Here is a 17,945-nt window from a genome sequence, read left to right as displayed (position 1 = left end):
CTATACCAGCATGTGGACAGTATTGTTTACGTTCTATAACAGCATATGAACAGTACTGTTTACGTTCTATAACAGCATATGAACAGTACTGTTTACGTTCTATACCAGCATGTGGACAGTACTGTTTACGTTCTATAACAGCATATGAACAGTACTGTTTACGTTCTATAACAGCATATGAACAGTATTGTTTACGTTCTATACCAGCATGTGGATGCTCTGGATAAGAGCGTCCGCTAAATGACTCAATTTAAATGTGGACAGCACTAGTCTCAGTTTAGCTGGAATAATTTACTATTACAATCTTATTACACTATTATAACCGTATTACAATCTTATTATAACCTGTGTTACAATCATGTTACACAATTACAATCTTGCTACAACTTTATTACACAATTACAACCTTCCACAATTATTGACTTAGATGAGAAAATGTTTAGCTGTAGAAGGACATTGAATGACACACACAAACACACACTTGTATTTTGATGTGTCCAAAAGGCTGACAGTGAATGTCAATAAAATAAATATCCATCAGCAACCAAAATAAGTACATAAGCGAAACAACCATAATCGTTCAGTAGTCGATTTTGACTCCCCAAATGTTTACAGCTCCTTCGAGTGCAGTTGCCTGGCCAGTAAATAAACTGAAGACGGAAGGTTTTTATCTTGCATTTCCAGCAAACACAGGCAGGAAATCAGACTTAATCTGAATTCAGTTGGAATGGAGGTGAGAAACCAGCTTTACTCACAGCTTGGTCAACTGTCAAAAGACTGTTGGAAATTAATTACGTGTTCTATGTAAGACAAGTGTTGGAGGTGAGAGAGCAATAATTACTGTTTAATGTAATACACACAACTACTCCGATATGGTTTCAGGGTTTGTTTTTGTTCCGTTAAATCATCTATTAATAGTATACTGTGAAGATGTCATTGAATGTAACTTTTTACGTAAAAAAAAAGTATGTTACGGTTTTGTCTCCCTTTTTATGAAAGCATGTTGGCATGGTAACTTAAAGTGCCTGACAAAAGCTCAGAGACTACATACTTCAGAATGTGTTAGTTTTAGAAGGTGAACACAGCTCAAAGTGTACAGTAAACATGCATCCTTTCAAAACTGTTATTACAATCTCTCTTAAAACAGAAAATGATGTGACTTAAATATATAGAGAGCCTGGTTTCAGTGTAAAGGCATTATGTATTACCTCTCGGGTAGAACTCTCAGCTTAATGTTTCGATTAACAAAGTAGTCAATGGCATCAGTATTTGACAAAACTGGACTGGACCATAACCATTACCCTATGACATCAGTATTTGATGAATAAGGTCTCCCTAACCCAAATCATAACCCTAACCTTCCGCATCAATATAGTACTCAAAGGGCTGCCCAAGAACTGTCCAAATATGATGAGTAGTAATAAGAACGTGTTGATATACACACATCAACACGTTCTTATTACAATAGTATATGTATATATATTTATATATATATATATATATATATATATATATATATATATACACATATATATGTATGTACATAACTAAAGGTTGTTGCTATTGAAATGTGCAGTGAATCCACATGGTCAAGATAAACTGTGTCCATGTCATGGTTACTTTCCTAAACATTTTATCAAAGAATATCTATGAGTCTGGTGTCTGAAAACACGAGATGTTATTGAACAGTCTCACTTGATGAGACGTCCTTGCCCTCAGACAGTCTGAAGCCTCCTTGACACCCGTCTCCTCTCAGCCGTGGGTTTGACAGGAAGTGGATCCTGCTAAGAGAGAACCCTCTCTGGACCCGGATTCAAATATGAAGACCACAGGATATTAAAGTCAAGGTACACGTGTTTGATGAAAACTTTTTGTTAAACCTGGAACGTAAACTTTTTTTTTTTTTTTTTTTTACAAACTCCGCTCTTGACGCTGCGGTTTCCTTCTTCAACCTTCACAGCAGGTCACATCAAAGCAACATCACAAAAGCCCCGCAGGTCACCGTGGGTAACGCCTGCGTCCGTGTGTCGAAAGGTTATGCCATGGAGTCCTGGCTGGCGCGCAGAGCAGACGCAACACACACATACACACATCGTGGGAGAGCTGCTAAATGTCAACTGGGTCCATATGGCCCCCTGACTTGCAGATGCCAAACTTTCTACTGCCCTCCACCAATCCCCAAGCTGCCAGCTCTCTCCACCAATCCCCAAGCTGCCAGCTCTCTCCACCAATCACCATTCACACACACGCGTATTCACACACACAGACGTATTGTTTTTATTATACACATACTGTAGCATGTGAGTGAAGTTTTATTCAAACACACACAAACACACAACACACACAAACACACAACACACACAAACACACAAACACACAACACACACAAACACACAACACACACAAACACACAACACACACAACACACACAAACACACAACACACACAAACACACAACACACACAAACACACAACACACACCAAGCTTTTCTCTGCCCCCTTCCACCCTCCTCCAGAGTGTCTGCCTGCTCGTTTACTATAGGACCTGGTGCTCGACACCTGCTCATCTGGGGAAAGGGGATGTGTGTGTGTGTGTGTGTGTGTGTGTGAGGACAGGAGGGGGGGCTCACATCTGCTCCTGGGGTTCTGAGCCAGGAGAGCTGTGTGGTTGTGATTAACGACACAGCAGCCAGGTAGAGAGGCCGTGCACACCCCGACGGGATGCAGGAGAGGAGCCACGCGGAGCGGGAAGGGGAGCAGGAGAGGAGCAGGAGAGGTCTGGAGCCTGGAACGTGGCACTCCGGACCGTGTGCTGCACGTGGTGGGGGTCAGAGGACCACCACACTACATATATAAAAAGTTAAACGTTTACAGTAGCTGTACAAAAAGAAGATGTATGTAGTTAATATAACGACACGATTGTATCATGAAAAGATTATTACAGATTATACTTAATCTTACGTGCAGTATTTTTGCTATTGTTGCAATAATGATTTTTCATTTTTTTACAATTACATTAAAGGAAATAATACATTTATAAATGACATGAATACATGTTAAAATATTCAAATAAAACATTACAATGCACACAGCTGTAGACCGTTACACTTACAAATATTTTCCAGATGATGTATGGGATGTAACATATTAATTTAGGAGATGGATAGGTGATGTATTTGTTAGTAGTGTAAGTGTTTTCGCCAGGTGTTGTGAGTACCTTGCTTACCCAGCTAAGCCTCCCAGGACACATAAGTTGTGTTCTCATTCTGCTGCAGCCGCAATTAAGGCTTACTTTCAGACAGTGCGTCGCAAGGGACGTGAATACAAATCATAAACATAATTATTATTACACAATTATACAGTAGCTGCAGTCATGGCCGAAATTATCAAACTATTTGCGATCCACAACGAGGATTGTGTGTTTTCTGTGTTTGCATCTCACAGTTTTCCCCCTTCTTCAAATTTTCTTCCTTGAAATTTTATTTTCTCCAACCTTGCAGGTTCTGTTCCACCCCCCCACACACACACTTTCTCTCTTCCTCTCATCCTCCCTCCGTCTCTCTCTCTCTCTCTTTACCTCTCTCTCTCCATTCTCTCTCTCTCTCTCTCTCTCTCTCCCTCTCCCTCTCCCTCTCCCTCTCCCTCTCCCCTCTCCCTCTCCCTCTCCCTCTCCCTCCCTATCCACTCCCTCTCCCTCTCCCTCTCCCTCTCCCTCTCCCTCTCCCTCTCCCTCTCCCTCTCCCTCTCCCTCTCCCTCTCCCTCTCCCTCTCCCTCTCCCTCTCCCTCCTTTTCGTGGACAGCATGCATGTTTAAACAGTGTGGGGAGTGTGTGGTCTGGGACAGTGATCTGGGACACAACCTCTGCGTTAACCTGCTTTGAGGGTTCAGAGGGTAGCAGGGGGAAGATGAGAAAGGTTCCCCACCTCCAGGCTCTACTGGGGAATGTTTTAAGGAGCGCGCGCTGATGCAGGCTTGAAAAGAGTCGTGTGGGAAGAGGTCAGCGTTGTCAGGGACGATACTCACAGCACACGCACATCCACTCAGCAAGTCTCCACTCGCCGCGTAACACCCAATGACCTGCAAGGATTTTTTAGCAGACTACCGACCACAACTTCCTCTCTGTAGTATCTCCCAGACACTGTGGTGTAATACCATCCAGAATGTGGAGTTTGTTTGGAATGTAATTTTTTTCTGTTGTAAATTGGAGCAATTCAATGCACCAGTTTTCATGGTTCATTCGTCAAGGAACTATAGTCGTCATAAACCCATAAAATATATGTATATGTGGTGTTATCATAATTTTTAACTTACTCTGTGTGGTAATACAACAGGGAGTTTTAAACAGCTAAGGTAAATTTGAGGTTGTAAAGAACAGAACTGTGTAAAATGCCACAATTATTCTCAAGTTTAAACCAGTAAACCTTGGTTCTCACCCCCACTTATGTCCTCAAACCAAAACCCATATCCAAACTCTGTCACGAAGAGTGTCCACAGTTCGACGCAAATCAAAAAACCTTTTTGTTTTTCCCTCAGCACACGGCATGCTCCTCAGTGGTGGAGTTAAATACGTCTCTGGCTCGCGTCTCAAGGGAACCGCCTACATCTAAGAGATGCTGTTTTTTCCGTTTAGAGGAAAATCCTGACAGCATTTCATGGAGGCATGGAAGGAAAACATCCTCAAAATCCAGGGGTGTTTTTTACGTTGTGCCTCGGAGGTCTCAAAGGTGCCATTTGACTTGAATGCAGAGCCAACAGTCTTATGAACCTATGTTGGTGTATCAATCAGCAATTTAAAGCGCATAAGTGCTGAACTGGGTACACCTCAAGAGTCTGGCAGAGCTGTGGGGAAGGAGAGTAACACTGATGCATCTACCTTTTTAAACAGGGGAAATGACAGTTATTCACCAGTGGAGATCATAACGTTTTCATTTATTTTTTTATTTTAAATGACAGAAAAAAAACAAAAGGTGTTGTACATGGTTTCACTTTGGTTTCCCACTGTGAACACAGAAATATTTACTGTGTTTCGGTTCAATATCAAATAGTATTGTTTTTGTGCATCTTCATAACATGAAACATGAATGTGTGGATTAGACAATAAATTAGACAATAACTCTGAATATGTTGAGATGTACTGTGTTATCTGATATTAGTGTGTATTACTACCATGTATTATGTTATGTTATGGTATTTTTTGATAAATGGTGAACATTAAAACCATAATGTAACACATTTTTTCTTCTCTTATGGCAAGTGCAGTACATTTACTTTACCACTGTAAATAATAAAAAACAGTAAATTAATTGTACAAAGCACTGCAGTAGTTAAAAGATAGAATGGACAGAGAAGTTTCTAGAAAGTTTCAAACTCAATTACTTCTTAAGGAATAATTTCATTTCCTTTTCTTCCGAGAGGAATCCTCCAGTGACTCAGCCCCCTCCGGGGCTCTGAAACATCGAACATGTAAATGAACACACTGTTTTGTTGGAAAGTGTCAGTTTTTAAAGTACTCATTCTTTTGATCCATGTTATTGTAGTCTTCATCTTCATTGCCTGCAACGATGGTAGATATCTGACTATTTCCCCGGTGACAGTCAATATTAAAGTAACTAGTTGGACTAGACGACAGGGGAAGATTGCCCTGGGGATAACATGAGGAAATTTCACCGGGAAATATGGTGACAAACTGAAGCTGGTAAATCAATGCTACCATGTTTTTGTTCATGTTATCGGGAGCGTGTTCACGTATAAATCAAACTACTGTACTGTGAGTGTCCTTTGTCATTGTAATGTCCTTTAGAGAAATACATGATGCCGTTGAAGAAAAATGCTGAATAAATAAATGTAATTACTAACTGTAAGTGATTAAACTGTTTTATTGATAACACTTTTTTGAAACATTGAATTTTAACCGCAGTTTTCAGTCTGCAATCGTAAAGGTTGAATTTAAATATTGGGAATACAGTGCAGGCTAAACAGTCTTTTCTGAGTGTCAATCTTACTGTATTTTGACTCTGTTTTTCAAGTTGTGTATTGTGTCTGGACAAAGTGCATCCTCATCTTCAAGGTGAGCCCGGTGTAAACACAGTATATTGGGAGAAAGTCACAACAGCAAAAACTTGGATTGAAAACACTTCAATGGTTCAATATTGTCATTCAAAAGGTCGTTTTAAAAGGACATCTATCCAACTGATAAAGCCCTCTTGTCGAATGGGTTTCTGTGGGGCTTGTTGAGAATTCATATTTCACCGTCATCTCCTCAGAATCACAACCAGATGTTGTCATCGGCTCCCTTTCCTGTTTCTTATTTCCTGTGTCCAATTCCCACCAAGCAGTGGAACGTGACACTTTCCCTGGAAAATACAATAAAACAGAAAAGTAATGTACAGCTATTTCCTTTCATAAATTCTTTTGGCCCTCTTGCGCGGACACAGAGAGCACAAGTCTCGTCTACATATATTTTAATGAAAAGCATAGCAGCGCACACCGTAGCAGTAAATCCACAGCAGACAGCTACCACTGGGCTTTCATCATGTACCTGGCAGCCATGATTTATGCGTGACCGTAGCACTCATGCGTGTAATTCCTCCTCCCATCTTTTCGGCGGACCATGTCGCCATTGGAGACGGATGGTGTCCCTGTGTCTGTGAGACCGCACCCGCACCCGGATCCATCAATCCACCCAATAAACACAAGCCTCCCCTGCTGACAAATACATCACATCCTAGTTTTTGGGGGGGGATTTACTGTATGTTCTGTGCCATGAGGATCCGGTCAGGTTCATGTACTGTACTTGAAGAATCCCTGTGTTGTTTTAAGTAAGTGGGTATTGGTGGAGGAATTAATTGCGTGTCGCAAGAGTGACTCTGGCCAGTCATGTTTGACTGGGTGTTTTAAACATATCCCGTCAGTCACAACATAATCAACACTTTGCTTACTTTGATTGAGGTGTATAAAACTGATGACTCAAAACTTACATTCAGAGAATGTGTTGAGCTGCAGACGGATGTCAAACAAATTAAACACGGATTTTAAAAAAAATATATAAAAAAAAACACAAATCGGTGCCGGGTATAAACATCTCAGCACAAAGCTCTCATACAAAAACAAAACATTAACTAAAAACATCTGACTTTTCATGAAGGTCCTTGCCTCTCTCTCTCTCTTTTTCACAGCTTTCAAATCTCCTCCTCGCCGGAGCGAGGTGACCGTTGGAGCGAAGGCCTCGTAAAAACACACCTCCTCCACCGGACCTCAGGTTGGTGACCTCACCTCCCCCAGAGCAAGAACAGCTGGATTATCCCTCTGTGTCAAGGCCCCAGGTCTTTACCACTGGAAGCTAATTGTGTCTCTTGTCGCTGTGGACGTGTGTGGTTTCGTGTGTGTCTTCAACACACACAGTGTGTGAGACCGTGCTGAGACCACACTAGCTGCCGCCGAGCAGGGCTCGCGAGATACTTCCTTCTTTTGGTTGCTGTGTGAGCACTGAAGAGCACAGCGTCAGCACACCAGTCCCTGTGTCAGAGATAGAGAGCGAATTAAATCAAACGATATATTTAAAAACATGAGTTAGATACGAGGTCTTACAAAATACATGAAATATTGTTGTGTCGTTGTTGAAAAGAGGAAAAAAAAATTAAGAACTAATACCTAATTTGTGTAATCTGATTTTAAATGTTTTTAAGTGTTTAACACACACAGCACTGTAAAAACAAACTGTCAGTAAGTAAGAACACTATGTATTCACCGTAAATCCTGTCAGGTTCTCTTCTAGCACGTTCCGTACCAAGGCAGGCTGTGGTGAGGAATGAGAAACAGTGAAAGGTGTAAGTGAAAAACAGTGCTTAGACTCCTGCGACCACCTGCAGTCCTAAATTGGGCAATTAGGGCAGCGAAATGTTTTCTTAGTGGGTAATACTCTGTAATGAGTTCAACAGTGCAAATCTGCCCAAGGCCCCTCCTTCACCCTCCTCCCGAACCCCCTTCCTCTTCCACAGGAGAAAGAAAGATCGACTTGAGTAAAACACACAGCCCTCTCTCTCCTGACAACACAGAGCAGCAGAAAAAGCGTTGAAGCTGTCATTCTTTCTAATCTCACTCTTCCTTCAACAGCACCACCAGTTCTCTCTGCCACTCCTCTCTCTCCCTCACCCTCTCCACCCCCCCCCCCTTCATACAGTATGATTCATTGACCAGATCCCCAAAGCTGCAACCAGGTTTCTGTAAATCCCCCCTCTTCTAATTAAGATTTCTCTCACCCCCTCTCTGGTGTTTTCCTCCTATCCCGGCCTGGCCCCCAACACGGCCTGAAAAGTTCTGCTGCTGACAAGAAATCAATGGAAGCTGTGCATTGGGGCTCAGGTATCGGATTTCAGGTGGGCCCAGAGGTGCGCCGCGCGGACCCTGGCTGCGCCGCCAAGCTGTCCGCGCACGTTAGCTCGCTGCATTCGAGATGTGAAGTCTTTCGCTGCCGGATAAAAATGTCAAGCGCTAATGGGTTCCATAGTGATTAGCCGAGATGGACTTCACAAATCCTCGGTAGAAAATCTGTTAGGAACGATCTTTACAAGGTCTTAGGGTCTGTCTGTCTCCCTCTCTCTCCCCCTCCTCCCTCCTCTTCACCCCCCCACCTTCCCTCAGACCCCCCCTTATGTTTTATTAGACTCTGCTTGTCTTTGAAGACACACAGAATACTGTTGATAAATAAATAACTGTTTATACTTTACGTCAATTAAAAAATAAGAAAAGAGAATTGTGGAGTCTGAAAATCCCTGCTATGTTTCTCTGACCATAAAGAATATTCGTGAGTCGTCGACGGTGTTGTTACCCAGGACACCCTGAAGAAAAACCTTCAAGATATGAATTTTACTCAGTTTTGTTTTTGGATTTTCTGCTGTTTCCCTATGTTGCTTTTGTATCAGTGAAAGTCTGTAATAAGAAGCATAACCACTGTAGCTTCAGGGTACAGACAGACACAGATAGTAAACATATTTTATTCAGAGAGATCAGTCTATCAAGCTAATTACCTGAAGATGGTTCCAATATACTGAGGGTTATAGGTGATCTTCTTTTTTTTTATTTGCAATAAATTCAGCATTTGTAATTCAACTGTTAACAATATGTTTTTTTTTCACTGTACAATAATTAAATAGAAGGTTTCATTAATTCCAATACTATTGAATACATTTAATTTTAATTGAGTTTTTTTTATAAGGCTGTGCCAATGTAGAATTTGAAATGTATTTATTTCAAATTGTCATTTTCTGTAATCAATAGTCTGAGTATGAAATATTTAATGACATGAAATCTTATACAACGAAAATAACAAGCTGGAAATTGCTGCATGCTGGCTATCTGCCCGTCACTGTCTCTCTCGTCTCTGCTGTGCGGCAGGTCAGGTCATCTTTGGCCTCACATGCCAGCCTCAGGAGGGTGCTTGAAACAGGAAATAAAGGAGGACAATTTATAAACAAGTTAACAACCTCGCTAGTCAAGGGCATTAAGCCTTTATAGATGGGACTTCAGCAACGGAGGCTGCAGATGTTGGCTTATGTCTCGGGACTGTTTAACGTCCAGGTGGGACCTTGAGTCACTGTCCCAAACTATCACTTCCTGCACGGGGACGAGAGGGTACGTAGGCTGGCACAGATGGGATCTCACCATGAAGGACTGAGCAGGGGTCGAGACACACACCGTGAAGCTGCATCAAGACCGGGGGAAACGACGCTCATACTACATCACACTGCTGTGGACACTTTGTCGTTGTAATGCCTTATGTTCTCTTTTTAATCAGCAGATTTTTTTATGATTATTTAAGATTAACATCGTTGATGAATGGGCCTACTTGTGATTATTTAAAAGTTTGTCAGAATCTTTACCAGAGATCTATATCTACTATTTAGTGCAGGTCTAAACATGTCAAGGTGGCATACTTTTGTTGCCTAACAAGCTGTAGCCAAATATAATAAACTCAAGATGTTGCTTTGGATGAATGCAGGATGATTGCTTATCCCAGATGTATAATTTCAATCATTGTGGAGATCATTGATAGTTCTTCTAAATATCCACAATTGCATTTAATATCCACATTTTGATGGCTGCAGTGATCCGTACTGTAATCACCAAGGCTCGGTGTGTGACTTAACACTCACAAACTGTTCTGGCTTGAATGAGTTTCCTGACACGCAGCCTCAGAAATGTCAACACTCAATCATAACCTAATTGAATCCTAAACCATTCCAACATTTTTTACTTAAGCACCACCATTAAAACATTCTTTTGTTCGCAGGCTTGGAACCTTGGCATTCATTGTTTCCCTCGTTCCATAACGTCTTTACCATCTGCCAAGCCAAGGTGGAGGAGAAGGGGAACATGAACCAAGGACGCGATGGATGCGTTGGACGGGGAACAGGGTTTGGAGAACAACGCATGATTCCATGTACGTTGTGAAAGTGATAGGACAATCACGAAGCAACTTGAACCCAAGCTGTTTACAGGCCCCCTGAATCACAGATGATCTGAAGGGTTCAGGTAACAACCACAGCGGAGTCACACGGAGGGTTAGACAGAGAGGTTATGTTACAGCCTGCATCCAAATATAAAATAGAAACCAGAACTGATCTTTGTCATCTGGTGTACGCATCTCCACAACGTGAAAAGTATTCCCTGCCGTAAACTCAAGGTTTTGTTCATGTGCTGATTGGAAATTGTCGACCCACAAACAAACACAACAGATTGTACCGGCCAAACAGGTCATGATTGTGATGTCCTTGTTAGCAGATTTTTCATCACTCAGGGACAATGCTTAGACGCTCGCTGCTCCTCGCATCGTTTGAACACAAACGCTTCCATGAAAAGGGCTAATTTAAACACACGGCGTAAAAATTGGGATATAAAAACTCGAGGAGTAAAACATGACACCTGACATGAGGATTATTTATGGATTATATTTCTATATATTTCATTTTATTCTCTTTTTCTAATTGGCATGGTCCTTGCTTGCACTCGCCGCGTAGCGCCGAAATGAGTCACTAGGGGACAATTCCAGCCAGTGGCCCAGTTCCTCAAGTCTCCAGAGGACTCTGAAGTATGAACCTGTCTATGGACGGGCCCATAAAGGCCGGCCCGGACCTTCCTTTATATATTTCCAGCACCAGTGTTTTCTGTAAAACCAGGCTCGGTCCTCTGAGGGCACTTATCACCTGTAATGAACAGTCGTGAGCTTTCACCCAGCCAGTGCCAAGCCCTGGTTCCTGTGTCCTGGTGCCTGGATTGCTCACATCCGCTCAGGCCAGGGAAACCTCGGCGGTGGACCCGACCTGGGCGTATTTTCCTTGGCCCTGTTCGGTCGTAGCAGCTCAACCTTGCAAGGAGAATCAATCACAGAGAGTCGCGCACCAACGTCTTCAATATGAACTAATTTGATTTTGGAGTTATAAGGCAATAAATAACTGCCATAAAACAACACTCCCACACTTTAGCAGGACAGAAAGCGCATTGTACATGTCTAATTGACTACAGGTTTTTCAAGAATGTCAGCCATCTGCACCGTCCAATAACATTCCTGAACGTTTTATTTCTTAATGAAACCGAGGAGAGGGAGCCAAAGAGAAGAAAGGATAGAGACCAGTGAGCGAGAGACGGAAGAAACACAAGAGACAGAAGTGAAGCCCTGTCTATTTCCTGTTGGGTTGCATATGGCACACGCTTTTTGTTTTTGCCAAGCCTGTCAGGTGTTTGGACAGCAGAGCAGATTAGGACGGGAAAAAGATTTTCTCACAAGTGTCCCTGGGGTTCCGTTCAGCAAGTGTAATGTGATGTAATTGCCGGGCGTTAAGAGCAGAGTCTGCCCGCACAATATCCCCCTTTGTGAGGTGAATTAAGGAACATTAGCAGGAGTGTGGTGTTGGTTCCACCCCCGGGTCATTCTAATTGACGGAAAACGGATCGGATTCAGAATTCAGGGGGGTTCTTCGGAATACAAAGCTTGTGCTAAGTCTTGGCTCGACCGGGCGGGTGCTGTGAACTCTGATCCCCTTCCTTTTCTGAATCGTAGCGAGGCTTCCTGTCTCGCAGCCAATCGGAAGGGCAGCGCTGGGGAGGGAGGTTCTCCAAACTGACACCGCGTCCTGCTTCCTCTGAACACGGGTGTCCACGGGACGCTAATCCTCCTCAGCCACCCACAAACCCCTCCTTCCTTCGCCTGCTCTGGGCCAGCCCTGATCGCTGCTTCCTGTTATTACAGGAGTATTAGGAGAGGAATTACAACAATCCCCGTCCCGAGGCCAGAAAATGTGTGGATGAATACTTGAGTGGTCGGACAGCGTGAAGCGCCGTGTAAAACTAGAACCCAAGTTTTTTTTTTCTTTCTTATAAAAATAGATTAAAATAGAACACTGCCAATAGTGCTCAATCGTTGGAAAAATTTACAAATGTAAATATCTAGAGCTAATTTAGAAGTGACAGTAAATAAGGAAGCTTAGTGTGATTGCTGACAGATGGGTTGTGATGGAGGGTTAGCGAGCTGCTATAAGTTATTCAGATATTTCCAATCTCACTGTGTGATCTTGATGAGCTCTCCAGACGCTCTCAACACAGAGCAGGGGGCAGCCTTGGCCCAGAACCAGATGTGGAAAAAGACCTCCATACTTTCACCGTTCCATGTTTCAATGTTCCTGCTAACTTAAATTAAGAGACGATTTAATGTGGCCGATGAGACCAGACTGACTGTGTTTTACTGCTAATCACAGTGATCATTAGACTGACTGTAGGAAGATAGCACTGCAACATCACTGCTCTCACTTTGGTCTTAATGCTCTCGTGGGGTAAGTAACTTCAACTAACAATACACTTGTTCACCATTACGCTTCAATTGAAGTTAAGTCATTTCGCAGGCACTTTAGGCACTGAGCACATTCTTGAGTAAATTCCACAAGACCAAGTTATTAATTGCACAAAAGACATATATCTTAGAATTTATTTTTTTTATCATTGAAATCAGTTGTATCTTAATTTGTGGACTTTTCCAAAACCTGATACAGGTACCTTGTGCCATTGATACGCAATTGTATTATCCGCAATGAGATCTCACATGTTCCTCCACGCCGAACATATCTGATAGGGTTCCCACTGTACCACAGTACTGCGAGGGTGCTGCTGGGTCGGCCAAACCAAACTCCATCAAGCACCGAAATGAATCAAAGATCCTTCCAGTCATCGTCACCATCAATGAACCGCGAGACGGGCTGAGGTCTTTGTGTCTGGAGTGATGCATGATGGGAGCGCTTTGAGGGAGCAGAGGAAGACCACTGCTGGATGATCTTCCCTGTGTGACTCAGGACTCGGGACTGGGGCTCTTTGTTTCTGACACGCTGTGATCGGCCTGGGGACGTTACCTCACGGCTGTTTTCCATTATCGGGGGCGGTGCATCATCGGGGTCAGGAGCAGGCTGTGTGGAGGGAGGTCAGGTCCTCATTCTGGGCCCCAGGGCGGGAGGGATGTTGTCGGGGGAATCTTTCATGGAGACTTTCTGATTGTGGATGAAAGAAAAAGGATTTGTATTTCTGTTTGTTTGTTGTTTTGAAAAAAAACATTTGTTTTACAGTAACATGGATATGAATCCTTGCCTACAGTTAATCCCTCCTGGCATCTATACGTTATATTTATATACGGACACATAAGTGTCCTTGATGGAAGGAGTAAAAGTCAACTTGCTGCTAAATGCTGCAGATGGAGGAGTACTCCTGCCTTGAAACTACCTTTCCTAGGGCCTACATGCTAAAACAGCGGCCTCTCGATAGCAAGCAGTTTACACGGTCTCACCCTCGCGCCCTGTGGCGGCGGCCATTTTGTAATTTCCACTTCCAATCGTCCCTTTTCCATAGAATGCTCTGCCATATTGAGTGCCGGAAAAGTCTCCCGGAGGAGTGATGTATTTTAGGTCAGCTACATATTTCGCCATCTGTTCAGCTCGACAACTTGAAAGATGTTGGGAGGAATGGGGAGGGATTCCAACCAAGAAGGGAGGACCAGGCAGGAGGTGTGTGAACCTGAGTGAGAGGCTGAGTTGCGATGGGACTTGAGAGGGGCAGGTGGTGCGCGTCGTCTGAAAAGAGAGTCTTCACGGGAACCTTTCGAGATGGCGGTGCCAACGTACGTCTCAAAGAGAACACTGTGCATTTCCTGGAGGTGTGGATATACATTCATCATCCTCTAGCTTCTCTTTGAGGGAGACATGAATGACACAGAGGCTGGCAGGGTCCCTGAATGGTCCCTCTAACATGTGTTATGCAAATTCAGGGTAAATAGGCGTGTTTCTCCCACAAGATCGATACAAGCGTTTACACTTACAGCAAAATGACACACAACATCTATGAGACACTTGAAACATCTTTCGAACTATTTAAATGAGTTAATTTCATTTACTAAGACTATCCCTGACCCTTAGGATGCCATACACACTGTGAGTTCCTACACTTATAGTTCTGCTAAACCCATTAAGATATAATCAACACACCGTCTCTTCGCCAGTCCATATCCAGGTTCCCTGTTGACTCATGTCAGCGGGACACACCCAGAGCATCTACACTAGGGGAGATTTACAGACCAGGTTATGGATGGCTCTGGTGATGGGGGAGAGGTGAGGGGAGAGGGGAAAAGAGAGGGAGGGAGATAAGAGAAAGTGGGAACGAGAAAGAGAGAGAGAGAGAGAGAGAGAGAGAGAGAGAGAGAGAGAGAGAGAGAGAGAGAGAGAGAGAGAGAGAGAGAGAGAGAGAGAGAGAGAGAGAGAGAGAGAGAGAGAGAGAGAGAGAGAGAGAGAGAGAGAGAGAGAGAGAGGGAGAGAGAGAGAGATCATTAGAGCCTCTGGAAACAGTTCAAGTCATTTTCATGTACTTTCAGGTTTCCCTCGGTAACCCCACCAGGCCTCAGAAGCAGCCTCTCCTAAGCTGCAGGTGGGTTTAACTTCAGGCCCCGTCGCCAATGGCAACGAAGGGGGAGAGCCATATTGTTTTCTCATTCTTCCAGGGTGCATGCAGTGGAGAAATGTTTCAAATCGGACAGCTGCTTCTCCATGATTTATATCACATTTGATGCTAGTTTAATATCAAATACAAATATGTCTTGTTTCAGTACAGTGAAAACGCAACTCCTGCGGAGAGAGAAATGTGGAGCAAGGTTCGAGAGAGGTTAGGGCCCTTGGGAGCCCGGGGCCTGCGGCCTGGTTGACAGGGGAAAATATTTTCTACTCTCCAGGGTGCAGCTAGTTCAAATTCAGCAATGGTTTTACTTCTCTCCCAAGGCTGGAACTTGGCTTCACTTATGATGACTATACCAGATGTGCATCTCACTTTTGTACATTTTTTTTTTTTGCTGTCCATTGTGAATTTTTGAATACCACAATTAACATCTATAAATCATGTCCCGAATACTTCCCCTTCAATCACAGGGGAATATTCAGGAACAGTCCAATAACTCACTACAAATTGGGGGCTTATAGCAAAGAAACAAAAAAGATAAATTGTTCTGTGACAAAACCCATATCAAAAGAGGGAGTCTCAGCAATTGATATGACTGGATACTTAGTTAAATTAGGGTAGACAATTAATAAAGACACAGACAGTTGGATGCTGACAGATATGCGTGTCTATAATTATATCCTGGCTGGAACACACATTTTGCTGTGTACATCAAGGTCACGTTTTCTCTAACAGTACCCTGCATATATTAAATAGTATGTCTACGAAATGAATTAATCGTGATTGTGGATTTAAACATTTTAAATAGGCTATTTCTGGAAGAGTTTTTCTATTTCTAAAACGTAGCATTCCTGTTATTAAACAGGGGAAAAAAGCGACATTTTAGGCCTGTTTCAAATGTCCTGAACCGCTTCCAACAAACCCTGGCCTTGCGCTGCAGGTGTGTCGAAACTTTTTTTTGTGCCAAGGTCTTAGGCTGCCATGGTTCAGACAATATAGAATCTCCGTCATCTCGAAGGTTATTCCATACCGAACTTCACGCACAAGGAAAGTCCTAAGGGATATGGATGTTGTCAGCACCGTCAGTTTCTGCTGGGTAATCGATGGACGAGAAAAGATGAATGCTAATTTCACCCGTTAGCTCTCCTGGACGTCCACTGACAATATCCAAGGACAAAAGAGCAAATCTGCTTTGACAGCAAGGATAGTTTCAGGCTGAAATCAATTAGAATTATTTTTTTTCTTATTTTATTTGAGGGAGGGGTTGATAGAAAACGTTTTAGTGAATGTAATGTAGGATACTTTTTAGGGTGTTTACCCACAAACAAGCAATATTTGGTAGGTAGAACACTTCCCCACAATAAAATGTTTCGTTAGAACGCTTTCTGAATTAGAGCGTATTATAAGTTTATACTTTCTCGATAGATTTTTTTTTTTTTAATCAGTCAGTCACCTAGGCTAATACTATTAGGTCTAGTTGAGTTTAAACCTTAGTGGAGTGACTGTAGTTGTACAGCCGTGGCTGTAACACGTCATCAAACAGATTTCATGTAGGGCCTGTGTGATTACAGTCACATGCGCTGCATGTATTTGCATAAGTAGCATGACGGTTTTCCCCCATCTCTTCATTATTAGCGTTATCAAACCCCAAAGAGGTGAAGTAAGAACTTATTGGCATGCCCTTTTGGCACATTGTGGGCCTACACAACACAAAACACACTCCCGCTCTCCACGAGCTAAATAATATATGTCTTATTGGCTGTTTCTTATTCCTCTTGTTGTCTTCCCTTTGGATCTGCGCTCTAACCCAGGCTTTGCTCTTAGGACTGTTAAAATAAGCATCCTCTCGGTATGGACTGAAGGTTTATGTCTACTTAGTCTGGATTACATTCACAAGGGCTTTTAGGTTGGCTGCTCGGTTTTTCACTGCCAGTGACTGCTTGAAGGGAAACTTGCTTGTGGCAAAAAAGAAACTTTACATGCCGGTGTAGTTATAATTGCAGCGTATGGGAATGACCGTAGCGCGTAGCTAGCTACCTTAAGATGTTAAGTCTGGTTGTTTGGAATAATGATGGCAATTTTGTTCACCTAGCATTTTGGGTATTACAATAACATTATTTAGGAACCAAAAACGTTTTTTTCCTATACAAAGATTGATATGGTTTTAAAAGCTTAACTATTCGTGCTAAACAAGCTGACCGCGTAATTAAAGGTGAGCTGTGTATGTTGATGGGGTTACAGGGAGCTGACTGGTTCGGTATCAACAGTTGGTTGTTTTGTTTGTTGAATAGACGTTTCCAAAGGTCATTGCCGTCCTTCTACTACACAGCTGTAAAGTGTAGTTACTATGTTCTACTGTGCAACGTACAATAAAGGAGCCTAATGTATTGCACTGTGACATGTGATGGGTAATGTTCTAGCTACAGTGTAATGCCTAATAGGTACAGTATTGTTGTACATAGATAATGTTGCGCAGTGTAATGTATGATAAGGTCATGTATTACAGTATAACATGTGACAGGTAATGTCCCCTAGCGATAGGTATAGCATGGCCTGGTGTTACGCTAGCTCGGTGGAGTGCATCATATTTCACCCAGCGAGCTGTGCGTCACGCCTCCAGTTCAGCAGGGATGATAATGGCTTGTTAAGGTAGGGAAAGAGACTTCGCTCCAGTCACCCCTCTCTCCCTCTAATCACTCTCCGTGCTTTGATTAGCCGTGGCGCTGGAATAATGTGTGGCATTTTCCAGGCCTGTTGGGCGTTCTGGGGAAATGATTTAACAGCGTTTCTCCTCCCCCCCCCCCCCCTCCTCTCTTTTTCACCCCAGTGGTTTTGATCTATTTTTTACTGCCCTTCTCAGTCATTTATCAAAGGCGGAATGGCTAGTAAAGTAATCTGACATTAGCACCCAATGACTAATACCTCAGGAAAAAAGAGAAAGAAGAGGTTTGTCATTTGAATAAATCAT

At 42.9% G+C, this 17,945-nt stretch overlaps 1 long non-coding RNA gene across 1 annotated transcript; it reads right to left on the bottom strand.

The window, feature by feature from the left end:
* Positions 1-5,781: 5,781 nt before the first annotated feature.
* On the bottom strand, positions 5,782-14,101 carry LOC146301855 (uncharacterized). Its single transcript, XR_014755237.1, has 5 exons — positions 13,824-14,101; positions 13,396-13,530; positions 7,749-7,796; positions 6,540-7,516; positions 5,782-6,354 (listed from the first exon to the last, which is right to left on the bottom strand). It is a non-coding gene; the product is annotated as an uncharacterized LOC146301855 (long non-coding RNA).
* Between the last annotated feature and the right edge of the window lie 3,844 nt (positions 14,102-17,945).

This window comes from Hypomesus nipponensis, chromosome 1 (genome assembly GCF_054491055.1).
Source record: "Hypomesus nipponensis isolate SF chromosome 1, ASM5449105v1, whole genome shotgun sequence".
Classification (NCBI taxonomy): domain Eukaryota; kingdom Metazoa; phylum Chordata; class Actinopteri; order Osmeriformes; family Osmeridae; genus Hypomesus; species Hypomesus nipponensis.
Note: the sequence above shows the minus strand (reverse complement) of the source record. Positions and strands in the feature narration are given on the sequence as shown.